The 12,656-nt window shown below is 47.1% G+C and overlaps 1 non-coding gene across 1 annotated transcript; it reads right to left on the bottom strand.

The window, feature by feature from the left end:
• Positions 1-10,039: 10,039 nt before the first annotated feature.
• Trnat-agu (transfer RNA threonine (anticodon AGU)) lies at positions 10,040-10,112 on the bottom strand. Its single transcript has one exon. It is a non-coding gene; the product is annotated as a tRNA-Thr (tRNA).
• Positions 10,113-12,656: the final 2,544 nt, after the last annotated feature.

Below are 12,656 nucleotides of genomic sequence, written 5' to 3'. Positions count from 1 at the left end.
ATCATGAACGATACATCAAATTTACAACTCTTTTTAAACAGGCCATCTATCTCCTTACCTTTCTCCCTCAGAGTTAGAGAGGAGGCTTCTGCACTGAAGGTCCCTCTGTCAGACACGCACAAGACACCCATCCATAATTTTATTCCATCATGGCATCTTCGTCCTGTATCATGCGACCTATCATTCAGACTAGTAGGAAAAAATAGGGTACCCAGGAGTGCACTTCTGCAGCACTTCCTGTTCCTGCAGGAGAAGTACAGGTGCGCAGAATTCTATAGCGACGCGTCGAAAACTGGTTCTACTGTCTTTTGTGCCACGCACGGACCAAATTTTAGAGTAAGCAAAACAATGAATTTTCATAACAGTATTTACACGGCATAAGCATATGGCATTTTACCTCGTTTCAAACCACATCATCAAACATAAAATTCCCAAGTCCATTGTGTACGCAGACTCTCAAAGCGTTGTACAGGCACTGTCATTAGGATCTCATCTAAAAACTATGTGATCAATGCTCTTTTCAAGGTACTAATGACTGCTTATGCCTCAAATCTTGAAATAACTATATGCTGGGTACCAGGACATTGTGGAATCCCTGGCAATGAGGCCGCCGACCAAATGGCTGGTGATGCTGCTCTCATGACTACAGTTGACATTACAACAGTACCTTTCACCGACCTAAAGACACACATCAGACGACAGCTTCGTAACACATGGCAATTACACTGGAGTCAACAAACAGACAACAAATTACATGTAATAAAACCACAATTGGGACGCTACACAACTGACTCGCACAACAGATACACTGAAGTCGCCCTGGCTGGGCTGCGGATTGGCCATACACATGTCACGCACTCCCATCTGCTCACTGGAACTTCGGAACCCACGTGTAGCAGGTGTGGAAAGGGCCTATCCGTAGTCCACATACTAATCACATGCAAGGCACTTGACACAACACGACACAAACATTTCCCTGAATTACACAGACGACACATTACTTTGCACCCATCATACTTTTTAGCCGACGAACCAATGTTTTCTAGTCAACGTGTTCTTAAGTTATTAGCGGAAGTGAAATTTCTGCAGCTTTTATCATATCACGTGCAATCATCCTGGCCCTATACACCAGCCATCTGCATTGTCTTTTGTTTTGCGTCAGTTTTAGATTTAGTCACATGTTTTAGTATTTACGGCCTCATCAAAATTCAGTAACTTCTTCCTTGGCGCTCTTTGCCCATAGTCGGCCTTGCGCCAAAAAAACCCAACCATCATCATCATTGATGAGGGCGGGGGGGGGGGGTTGTGTCGTTTAAAATTGAGGCGTGTGTATACAGTGACGTCCGACGGTTCTATGAACACTGCATTAACGTAAGTTCAGCGGTGTTTCGCCAGAAAATGCGGTGCATGACGCTAGTTTTCCTAATTCGACGTAACGTAGGGTAACCTAAAATAACAGAAATGAACGATTCAAAACTTGCAGAACTAATACTAGCCATAAAACGTGCGATAAAACTGAAACAATCAAGAACAAGCTTCGAACAGCTAGGCTGCGATCCCTGTCTTTCACGTCACAAAGCTAAGACAGAGCCTCTACGCAACTATGGCATACCACGTGGTTCGTGCCATGCTTTAAAGATCCCGATGTAATCAGACGGCCCTCCAGTCACACCTTTAGCGGTGAGCTGAAGCACCGTCGGAGGCACTCTAGACACTGCGTTGATACAAAGTCAGTATTTATGGTATGAACAATACGATTTTCTTGATACGGCTGTCTAAATGCGTCCTCGAAGCATTTTTCAACCGAACCAACGGGGACGTAGTAGCGTGTAGACTGCAATCTCGAGCGGGGTCTTGGCGATCAAAACTGCCGAATGTCTTGTAACATTTATCAGCGAAGTTTTCACAGGAATGGGAAGTCGGAAGGTCGTATTGTACCAGAGGGGCGTGGCAGGCTCTTTTTTACTTAGCCTGGAAGGAAAGAACTGCTCTTGTCACGGCACTGTCTGGCGAGCACCATCTCACTTCTGTCTTTGTTCTTTGTGGAGCTATATCAAGTTTCTCGAGACGCGATTTTTACCATGCATGCGGTAGTTTTATGGTGTTCATGTAAATACCGAATCGCCTTGCATTTTTAACGAAAAGAAAAAAAACGCTGAAACTCCAGTTGCGTGCTCTCAAAAGGGCCCATTGGTGCATTTGTACTAAAGCAGGTACAGATGCAATACCCACGACTGGCTTCATAGATAGCGACATGCCCATGCGCGCCGTGTCCGCGTGCCGAATTTGTTAGATGAAAGCCGAATTTGTTAGATGAAAAGCATCTCTTGCTCTTGTTCGTTGTCCTTCCGGCGTTCGTCCACACCTCTCCTCCTCTCCGCGCCAGCTGTGATAACGTCACTCTCTCTCCCCCTCCTCTCCACACCACCTGTTTGCGCAACACCACCTAGGTTTGTGCTGCTCCTCCTCTCCCCTCCTCCTCGCCACTTCAGATAAACCAGGTCCGCGCCGCTGCTCCCTTCAGTTGTTTCTTCGGTCTGCGCCGTCCGATGAGCTCACAATAGACGCCAACGATTCTGGCAGTGACCCGCCGCGGTGGCTCAGTGGCTAAGGCGTTGCGCTGCTGAGCACGAGGTCGCGGGTTCGAGTCGCGGACGCGACGGCCGCTTTTCTGATGGAGGCGAAAAGTGAAAAAATTACACCATCTTCCTACGTGGGAACCCTGAGGAGAGGCAAAGCATCTCGAGTTTGCACGGCTTTGCATCTCCTCAGGGTTCCCACGTAGGAATATGGTGTAATTTTTATTGCTTGTTTGGTTCTTTTTAGTTCTTTCCGACGTCACTGCACCGGGCGTCTCTGTATTTAATCCTCACTTCGCTGTATACGCATTTGCGCGGCATGCCATCGTTGTTATTTTTTCTTTCTCTCGGTGCGTCTTTGCCTATTCACACTGAGGGAAGTTCACAACTGCCGTGGGCTCGATGGTGTGCTCAATTAGGAGTTTTTTAACGCGAAATTGTTGCTTGGCTATACTGGTGAAAGCACGCACCCGGCCGGCGTCGAACGCGTAACCACCGGGATGTCATACGCAAACTCTCCACAGTTCCTAACCCATTGCTAGAGCGCTCCATGGCTTTCCACGAGTTCACAGCGCCCGTACATCCGAAGGAATAAAACCCAAAAAATATTCAGCGTGGTTTGTTCGACGGCGTGGAAGAGAAAAAACGAACAGGAAGGAGCACTTTCCGCACACTGTTTCATATATAGTGCATCAAAAGAGGTACGGAAAACAGGAAGAAAAACTCGGTACACGGTCAATTTCGATTGGCTTACGCCGAATAACGCGAGTATAACAAAAAACGCGAGCGTGCGTCAGGAATTTCGCGCGCAGTCTTGGTTGGCCTTCAGCTTATGTGGAGACAGTATCACAACAGCATGAATAGTCGTTCTTGAAAAAGTAGCTGATATCGAGTCTGTGAGCCGAGTGATGTCTGATGCCGAGGTTGCAGGTTATGGTTGACTTAGGCAGGAGGCTCGGGAACAAACCTAAAAAAGAACGCGTTATTGCGAAAGCATGTGCCGAAAGATTTTGCAATACGTCTTCATCATACTTTCAGTGAACATACCGTACGCAATTGTATCTGTTGCGTACAGCTGAGCAAACCGGGAAGGCGCACGGTAAAACCAATTTGTTTTCACCAGGTTCCGATCACTGCGGTACGGTTGCAGTGACTCAAAAAAATAACCCGAAGATCACGGTGGTCCTCACCGCAAGCATTGACCGGATGCGGCTGCCATACCCAAGTTTGCCATTTCTTGTGCTTGCAAGACACCCCGACGGAGTTCCTAAAAACATGGCGCTTCAGTTATTGCGAAAACGCCGCAGTCACTGAAAAGGTTGCCGGTGATTAGTGTTTTCTTTGCTGTATAATTATGTTTTTCCGCAAGAATGACCGCGCTTCCACGCACAAAACGGCCCAGTTGGGGTCTTTACACAAATTTGAGCCGTTTCTGTGACATTTGCACGTGCATAGATGAGCTTCACGTCAAATGAAAGCTCCCCGATGTAAAGCAAATGTGCACAAAGTTTCCACATTTTTAAATGGACGAAAATGCTTGAAAATAAACAATGTCAGTCGAGTAGGCGGATATGGCAGCAGTGTGGTTTACTTGTGTACGTTGACGTTTGCATTACTAAGAAACGGTTCCAGACCTAAGGGCGCACGGTAAAGGCAACCAGATGTAACCGCAAATTCTTGTTTCTGGCTAGTATTATAAGCAGTGATTATAAGCAGCATTCGCAGGCCGCGCTGCGAGCGAAGCTAAGGTGGCGTGTTTGGGGGATTAAACTTATCCCCACCTGACGGAGCACGCCGTCCCTACACGGCAATTTTTTGGCACGCAGACTCCCATTGCCGCCGGCTGGGATGGCAAAGTCGCTATCTATAAAGCCAGTCGTGGCATAACCCTGCCGCTAGTGTTTTTATATAGTTGCGGAAGTGGACGTCTGTATCTTCTGGAGTCTTCTGAAGTCTACCTAGATTTCTGAAGTCTACTTTACTTTGAGGGGCAGGTTATGTCGTGCTGGAAGTGTTTTTGTAATGGCCTTGTGGCCATAAGTATAAATTACTGGAAAGCGTGCCGCGGAAAAATCGACGCCAAAGGAGTGATTCGCAAGTAAATGAATGCCGCAATAGCAGTACCGGTTAGCCATGCTTTGCAAATAAAATACTTGGATCAGCGCAGCAATGCATAGAGCAGAAGTAGTAAAAAGTCATCTGATGCATTGTAACCGATCTGTCCAGCAGGTCCCTGCGAGAAGACGAACGGATTGTAGTACATGGGGTTGACGTGAATCTAAGGAGGCATTATCACACGAGTGAATCGCTCGCGTGGCTTCGCGTCGTAAGACTACTGGGCACTGCGGGGGCGATTTCTGGGAAGGTCATCATGGCCTCGCGCCTTACGGTTCCCAACACCACACGAAAATTGCGAGCGTTATTTTCGTGATTCCGACCCCCGTGTGCTTCAGACACACAATTTAGGCAATTATTGTTGGACGCATACATACCCGCATGTACGCATGCGCAAACACAATCATACATGAATTCACACGTGCGTGTGCATGCATGTGTGATTGTACAAACCGACATGCAGGCAGAGATACATACATTTATATATACGTGCTTATTAAGTGCAATGCACTTCTTAAGCGACCCCGAACCTGCGTCCACCGGCGATGTCCGCGCACGTGGAGATGGGCGCGCGCAGCCTGGCCGCTGACATGGCACATACCCACGAGGGGGATTGGCCAGGAATCTCCTCGTCTTCCTTGGCAACGGGGGGAGATGGGCGCGCGCTGCCTGGCCGCTGACATGGCACATACCCACGTGGGGGATTGGCCAAGAATCGGGCGTGAGAAGGGCTAATGCACCCGCTTAAAGGAGTACTGACACGAAATTTCAAAGCTGAGATCCGCTCTAGCAATCAAGTACAACGACAACACAAATAGGTGTCTGTGAATAAATGCATCTTTCTTTCTTTGTAGTTGTGTGTGTGTGTGTGATCTCTCTTTCGCGAACATTACCGAACCGCGCAAATTCAACTCGTGCATTCGCACTTTCACATTCTTCCCCTCGGGGAAATGCGGGGAATTTTTTTTCCCACACAGACACTTACTTACATACTTGTATACGAACGGTTGTGCCACGCATACATGCATAAGTGCATAGATTCATACATGCGCCGTTACAGACATACATTCAAACACGCACTTTCTTTTTTTCGCCAACCTGTACGCCTCCTTTGTTCTTTTAGAGCACGGAGGATTTAAGAAGCAAAAGAAAAAATTCCTGTAAATTCTAATTATAAAGAAGCAGTTTCCCTCGAGACGGTCAGACGTCCGCACGAGGCAGGTTTCAGTGTTATGGAGCTCTGCTAATAAAATAAGATGCCGAAGATGCGGGCAAGGATATTAATATTGTCTTATACTGAACTGTTATAGTGCGTGTAGACGCACGTGCGTCATGTCCCCTTTCACGTTGAGCGCCCCACACGCTGGGGCTGTGGCTATACGCTTTCAAGTAGCTCGTATCACTCATTTGTACTTAGTGTTATATTTATGTAGACAAATTATTCTTTGTGTTGCTGCTCCGCAGCACTTGCCATGCTTTGAGCCATCACGTGGAGTCATCATCATCATCATCATCACCAGCCTATCTACACCCACTGTAGGGCAAAGGCCTCTCCCATTAATCTCCAATTACCCGGACCTGTGCTAACTGCGACCAATTTATCCCCGCAAACTTCTTCATCTTATTTACCCACCTAACTTTCTGCCGCCCCCTACAATGCTTGCCTTCTCTACGGTTCCACTATCCACTCTGTTACCCTCAATGACCAACGTTGTCTTGTCTTCGCATTACATGCCCTGCCCACGTCCATTTCTTCTTCTTAATTTCTACTAATATGTCCTTAACACTCTTTGTTCCCTGACCCACTCCGCTATCTTCTTGTCCCTTAATGTTACACCTATCACCTTCCGTTCCATTCTTCAGTGAGTCGTTCTCAATTTAAGTTGAACCCTCCTAGTGAGCCTCCAAGTTTCTGCCCCGTAGGTTAGTACCGGTAAGATGCAGCTGTCATACACTTTCTTCTTCAGGGACAATGGTAGGCTGCCATTAATTATCTGAGAATGCCTGGCGAATGCACTCCACCCCATTCTTACCCTTCGAATTATCTCTGCCTCATGGTTGGGATCCGGGGTCACAACTTGGCCTAAGTAGATATATTCGCCTACCACTTCCACTGCCTCGCCACCTATCTGAAACCGCTGTGCTGTCCCGAGGTTACTGATCATTACTTTGGCTTTCTGCATATTAATTTTCAGGCCCACGGTTCTACTCTGTTTGGCCAGTGCGGAAAGTATGCTTTGCAATTCGTCCCCCGAGTTACTTAACCAGTCAACGTCATCAGCAAATCTGAAGTTACTGAGGTATTCTCCATTAACCCTTACTCCCACCTGTTCCGAATCCAACGTTTTGAATACTTCTTGAAAACATGCTGTGAATAACATTGGAGAGATTGTGTCTCCTTGTGTGACGCCCATCCTTACAGGTATTTTACTGCTCTCCTTATAAAGGGTGATTGTAGCTCTGGAACCATTGTAGATATCCTCTGCGATAGAAATAACAGCAAAACTCTGCAAAGTGCGTAATGCCACAACGTATATGCGAACTCACCAAGAGTGTGCAGTGCTAGTACTCCCGTCGTTTAAAACTCGTACTTTCAAAATCCGGATTCCACTTCCAAACAGAGAAGCCGTAATCGCGGCAGTCTGACAATGTACCGCGATGACGTCACATAGTCTGCAATGCGGAAGGAATATATATATATATATATATATATATATATATATATATATATACCGTATTTACCCGATTCTAACGCGCACCCGATTTTCCAGGCAAAAAACCGAAAAAACTTCCGCCTCCAAATGTAACGCGCACGAAACTTTGTGAGCAAGAAAAACGAATGCGAGAGAAACGGGCGATTTATTTCCTGAAGTAATCTCACTCATCTCCCTCCTTGTCGCTTTCCTTTGACCACAACATCTCGTCCTTGGTGCCGTCAAGCGCGTTCGCGATGACGCACTTCTGAATGAACGTTCCACCATGGTCGATGGGATCATGGCCCACGCCTCGCACGCCCATCCTACGAGCTTCTGCAGAGGCGCACGCTTCAGCCGACAGCTCGTTCTGAACCCGTGAGAGCCGCTGCTGCCATTGCTGTTATCAAGTGCGCAAGTGGAACAATTTGACGTTTTGTGTGAACGCCGATAGAAAAGCCTACGCGTCTATGGTTCCTGCATCCGAAAAATTGTTGCTAAAAGCTTTGGCGCCGTCTTGAGATGGCGATGGCGATGGGTGGGACGAAATTTTCGCTGTTTCGGCAGTTTCGGTTTTGTTTCCAATTCTAACGCACATGCGATTTTTCGGCCTCGTATTCCGGAAAAAAGTGCATGTTAGAATCGGGTAATTACGGTATATACATATATATATATATATATATATATATATATATATATATATATATATATATATATATATATATATATATATATATATATATATATATATATATATATATATATATATATTGGAAATGCAGGAAGATAGGTCGGAAGTCTACAACGCCAAAGGAGGCATAGGGGTGTAGTTAAGATCTTTTATTTACTACGGTTAATGAAGTGAATATTTTTTTAAATATACCGAAGAAAGAAAGAAAAACACGCGCCCAGAGTGGGGACCGAGAGGTGTGGGTTCGGTCCCAACTATGGGCGCGTGTTTTTCTTTCTTTATTTCTTCGGTATATTTTAAAAATTGTTAACTTCATTAACCGTAGTAAATAAAAGAGCCTAACCACACCCCTATGCCTCCTTTGGCGTTGTAGACTGCCGACCTATCTTTCTGTATATATATATATATATATATATATATATATATATATATATATATATATATATATATATATATATATATATATATATATATATATATATATATACATACATATATATATACACAGCGAATCAGAAATGGGAAATGAGGGGCTCGGTGAAATAACACCGAAAATAATGGTTGGCAGCCAAGAAAACCGCGAAAAGCAAAGGGGAGGTTGTGGTTTGTCATAGAAACAGATGAAGAATTTTGTGAGCCAGAATGAAAGTGGTGAAAAAATGCCCGCCGGGTGGGATCCGAACTCACGACCTCCAGAATACCGGTCTGGTGGGATAACCACTACGGTACCGGCGGGGCTGTTTCCCCACCACTTTCTATGGTATTTATGTTAAGGTATTTTTTGATTACTGCGCTTGGGGGTGGTAGCCAGCGCCACTCGGACTACTCGAGGTGAAAGGGACCTTCTTTTTAACCTCCGGGCCGTGACTCGAGTGTCTACGACATGTCGAGAGTGGTCGACCAGCGTTGAACCCTCTTAAGCTATCCTTGGCACCAAGACTGCCAGAACAGAGGCCTCGCTAAGCACGTAGCAAATCAGAAATGGGAAATGAGGGGCTTGGTGAAATAAGACAGAAAATAAGGGTTGGCAGTCAAGAAAACACCGGAAAGCAAAGGGGAGGTTGTGGTTTGTCATAGAAATAGATGAAGAGTTTTTTGAGCCAGAGAGAAAGTGGTGAAAAAATGCCCGCCGGGTGGGATCCGAACCCACGACCTCCAGAATACCGGTCAACCCACCCGGCGGGCATTTTTGCTTTCTGGCTCAAAGAATTATTCATCTGTTTCTATGACAAACCACAACCTCCCCTTTGCTTTCCGAGGTTTTCTTGACTGCCAACCCTTATTTTCTCTCTCTCTCTCTCTCTCTCTCTCTCTCTCTATATATATATATATATATATATATATATATTTATATATATATATATATATTGGAAATGCGGGGCTCGGTGAAATAAGGCAGTAAATAGGGGTTGGCAGTCAAGAAAACCTCGGAAAGCAAAGGGGAGGTTGTGGTGGGTCATAGAACAGATGAAGAATTTTTTGAGTCAGAAAGAAAGTGGTGAAAAAATGCCCGCTGGGTGGGATCCGAACCCACGTACTCCATAATACCGGTCTGGTCCAATAACCACTACGCTACCGGCGAGGCAGTTTCCCCACCACTTTCACGGGTTATGTAGTTTTTGTTTTCTCTGCTTGGGGGTGGTAGCCGACGCCACTCGGACTACTCGGGGTGAAGGGGACCTTCTTCCCCCGGGCCGTGACTCGAGTGTCTACAACATGTCCAGAGTGGTCGACCAGCTTTGAACCCTCTTACGCTACCTTTGGCACGAATACTGTCCGGAACCGAGGCCCTCGCTAAGCACGTAGCGAATCAGAAAATGGGTAATGAGGGGCTCCGTGAAATAAGACAGAAAATAAGGGTTGGCAGTCAAGAAAACCTCGGAAAGCGAAGGGGAAGTTGTGGTGGGTCATAGAAGCAGATGAAGAATTTTTTTAGTCAGAAAGAAAGTGATGAAAAAATGCCCGCCGGATGGGATCCGAACCCACGACCTCCAGAATACTGGTCTGGTGCGATAACCACTACGCTACCGGCGGGGCAGTTTCCCCACCACTTGCACGAACACAGAAATAAGGGTTGGCAGTCAAGAACACCTCGGAAAGCAAAGGGGAGGTTGTGTTAGCTCATTGAAACACATAAAGAATTTGGAAAGAAAGAAAGAAAGCGAAGGAAAAATGCCCGCCAGGTGGGATCCGAACCCACGACCTCCAGAATACCGGTCTGGTGCGATAACCACTACGCTACCGGCGGGGCGATTTTCTCCCCCGCTTTCTGGGGTATTTATGTCGATGTAATTTTTGTTCCTGTGCTTGGGGGTGGTAGCCAGCGCCACTCTGACTTCTCGGGGTGAAGGGGACCTTCTTTTTAATCCCCGCGCCGTGACTCGAGTGTCTACGACATGTCGAGAGTGGTCAACCAGCGTTGAACCCTCTTAAGCTCCCTATGGCACCAAGGCTGCCAGACCAGAGGCCCTCGCTATGCATGTAGCGAATCAGAATAGGAAATGAGGGACTCGTAGAAATAACACAGAAATAAGGGTTGGCAGTCAAGAACACCTCGGAAAGCAAAGGGGAGGTTGTGTTAGCTCATTGAAACAGATAAAGAATTTGGAAAGAAAGAAAGAAAGCGAAGGAAAAATGCCCGCCAGGTGGGATCCGAACCCACGACCTCCAGAATACCGGTCTGGTGCGATAACCACTACGCTACCGGCGGGGCGATTTTCTCCCCCGCTTTCTGGGGTATTTATGTCGATGTAATTTTTGTTCCTGTGCTTGGGGGTGGTAGCCAGCGCCACTCTGACTTCTCGGGGTGAAGGGGACCTTCTTTTTAATCCCCGCGCCGTGACTCGAGTGTCTACGACATGTCGAGAGTGGTCAACCAGCGTTGAACCTTCTTAAGCTCCCTATGGCACCAAGACTGCCAGAACAGAGGCCCTCGCTATGCATGTAGCGAATCAGAGTAGGAAATGAGGGACTTGTAGAAATAACACAGAAATAAGGGTTGGCAGTCAAGAACACCTCGGAAAGCAAAGGGGAGGTTGTGTTAGCTCATTGAAACAGATAAAGAATTTGGAAAGAAAGAAAGAAAGCGAAGGAAAAATGCCCGCCAGGTGGGATCCGAACCCACGACCTCCGAGGGCCTCTGTTCTGCGAGGCCCTAGCGAGGGCCTCTGTTCTGGCAGTCTTGGTGCCATAGGGAGCTTAAGAGGGTTCAAGGCTGGTTGACCACTCTCGACATGTCGTAGACACTCGAGTCACGGCGCGGGGATTAAAAAGAAGGTCCCCTTCACCCCGAGAAGTCAAAGTGGCGCTGGCTACCACCCCCAAGCACAGGAACAAAAATTACATCGACATAAATACCCCAGAAAGCGGGGGAGAAAATCGCCCCGCCGGTAGCGTAGTGGTTATCGCACCAGACCGGTATTCTGGAGGTCGTGGGTTCGGATCCCACCTGGCGGGCATTTTTCCTTCGCTTTCTTTCTTTCTTTCCAAATTCTTTATCTGTTTCAATGAGCTAACACAACCTCCCCTTTGCTTTCCGAGGTGTTCTTGACTGCCAACCCTTATTTCTGTGTTATTTCTACGAGTCCCTCATTTCCCATTCTGATTCGCTACATGCATAGCGAGGGCCTCTGTTCTGGCAGTCTTGGTAATCGCCCCGCCGGTAGCGTAGTGGTTATCGCACCAGACCGGTATTCTGGAGGTCGTGGGTTCGGATCCCACCTGGCGGGCATTTTTCCTTCGCTTTCTTTCTTTCTTTCCAAATTCTTTATCTGTTTCAATGAGCTAACACAACCTCCCCTTTGCTTTCCGAGGTGTTCTTGACTGCCAACCCTTATTTCTGTGTTATTTCTACGAGTCCCTCATTTCCTATTCTGATTCGCTACATGCATAGCGAGGGCCTCTGGTCTGGCAGCCTTGGTGCCATAGGGAGCTTAAGAGGGTTCAACGCTGGTTGACCACTCTCGACATGTCGTAGACACTCGAGTCACGGCGCGGGGATTAAAAAGAAGGTCCCCTTCACCCCGAGAAGTCAGAGTGGCGCTGGCTACCACCCCCAAGCACAGGAACAAAAATTACATCGACATAAATACCCCAGAAAGCGGGGGAGAAAATCGCCCCGCCGGTAGCGTAGTGGTTATCGCACCAGACCGGTATTCTGGAGGTCGTGGGTTCGGATCCCACCTGGCGGGCATTTTTCCTTCGCTTTCTTTCTTTCTTTCCAAATTCTTTATCTGTTTCAATGAGCTAACACAACCTCCCCTTTGCTTTCCGAGGTGTTCTTGACTGCCAACCCTTATTTCTGTGTTATTTCTACGAGTCCCTCATTTCCTATTCTGATTCGCTACATGCATAGCGAGGGCCTCTGTTCTGGCAGTCTTGGTGCCATAGGGAGCTTAAGAGGGTTCAACGCTGGTTGACCACTCTCGACATGTCGTAGACACTTGAGTCACGGCGCGGGGATTAAAAAGAAGGTCCCCTTCACCCCGAGAAGTCAGAGTGGCGCTGGCTACCACCCCCAAGCACAGGAACAAAAATTACATCGACATAAATACCCCAGAAAACGGGGGAGAAAATCGC

Source organism: Haemaphysalis longicornis, unplaced genomic scaffold (genome assembly GCF_048455015.1).
Source record: "Haemaphysalis longicornis isolate Haplotype H1 unplaced genomic scaffold, Haemaphysalis longicornis Haplotype H1 scaffold_7, whole genome shotgun sequence".
In the NCBI taxonomy this organism is placed as follows: domain Eukaryota; kingdom Metazoa; phylum Arthropoda; class Arachnida; order Ixodida; family Ixodidae; genus Haemaphysalis; species Haemaphysalis longicornis.
The sequence above is the reverse complement of the archived record's forward strand: the minus strand, read 5'-3'. Positions and strand labels throughout refer to the sequence as shown.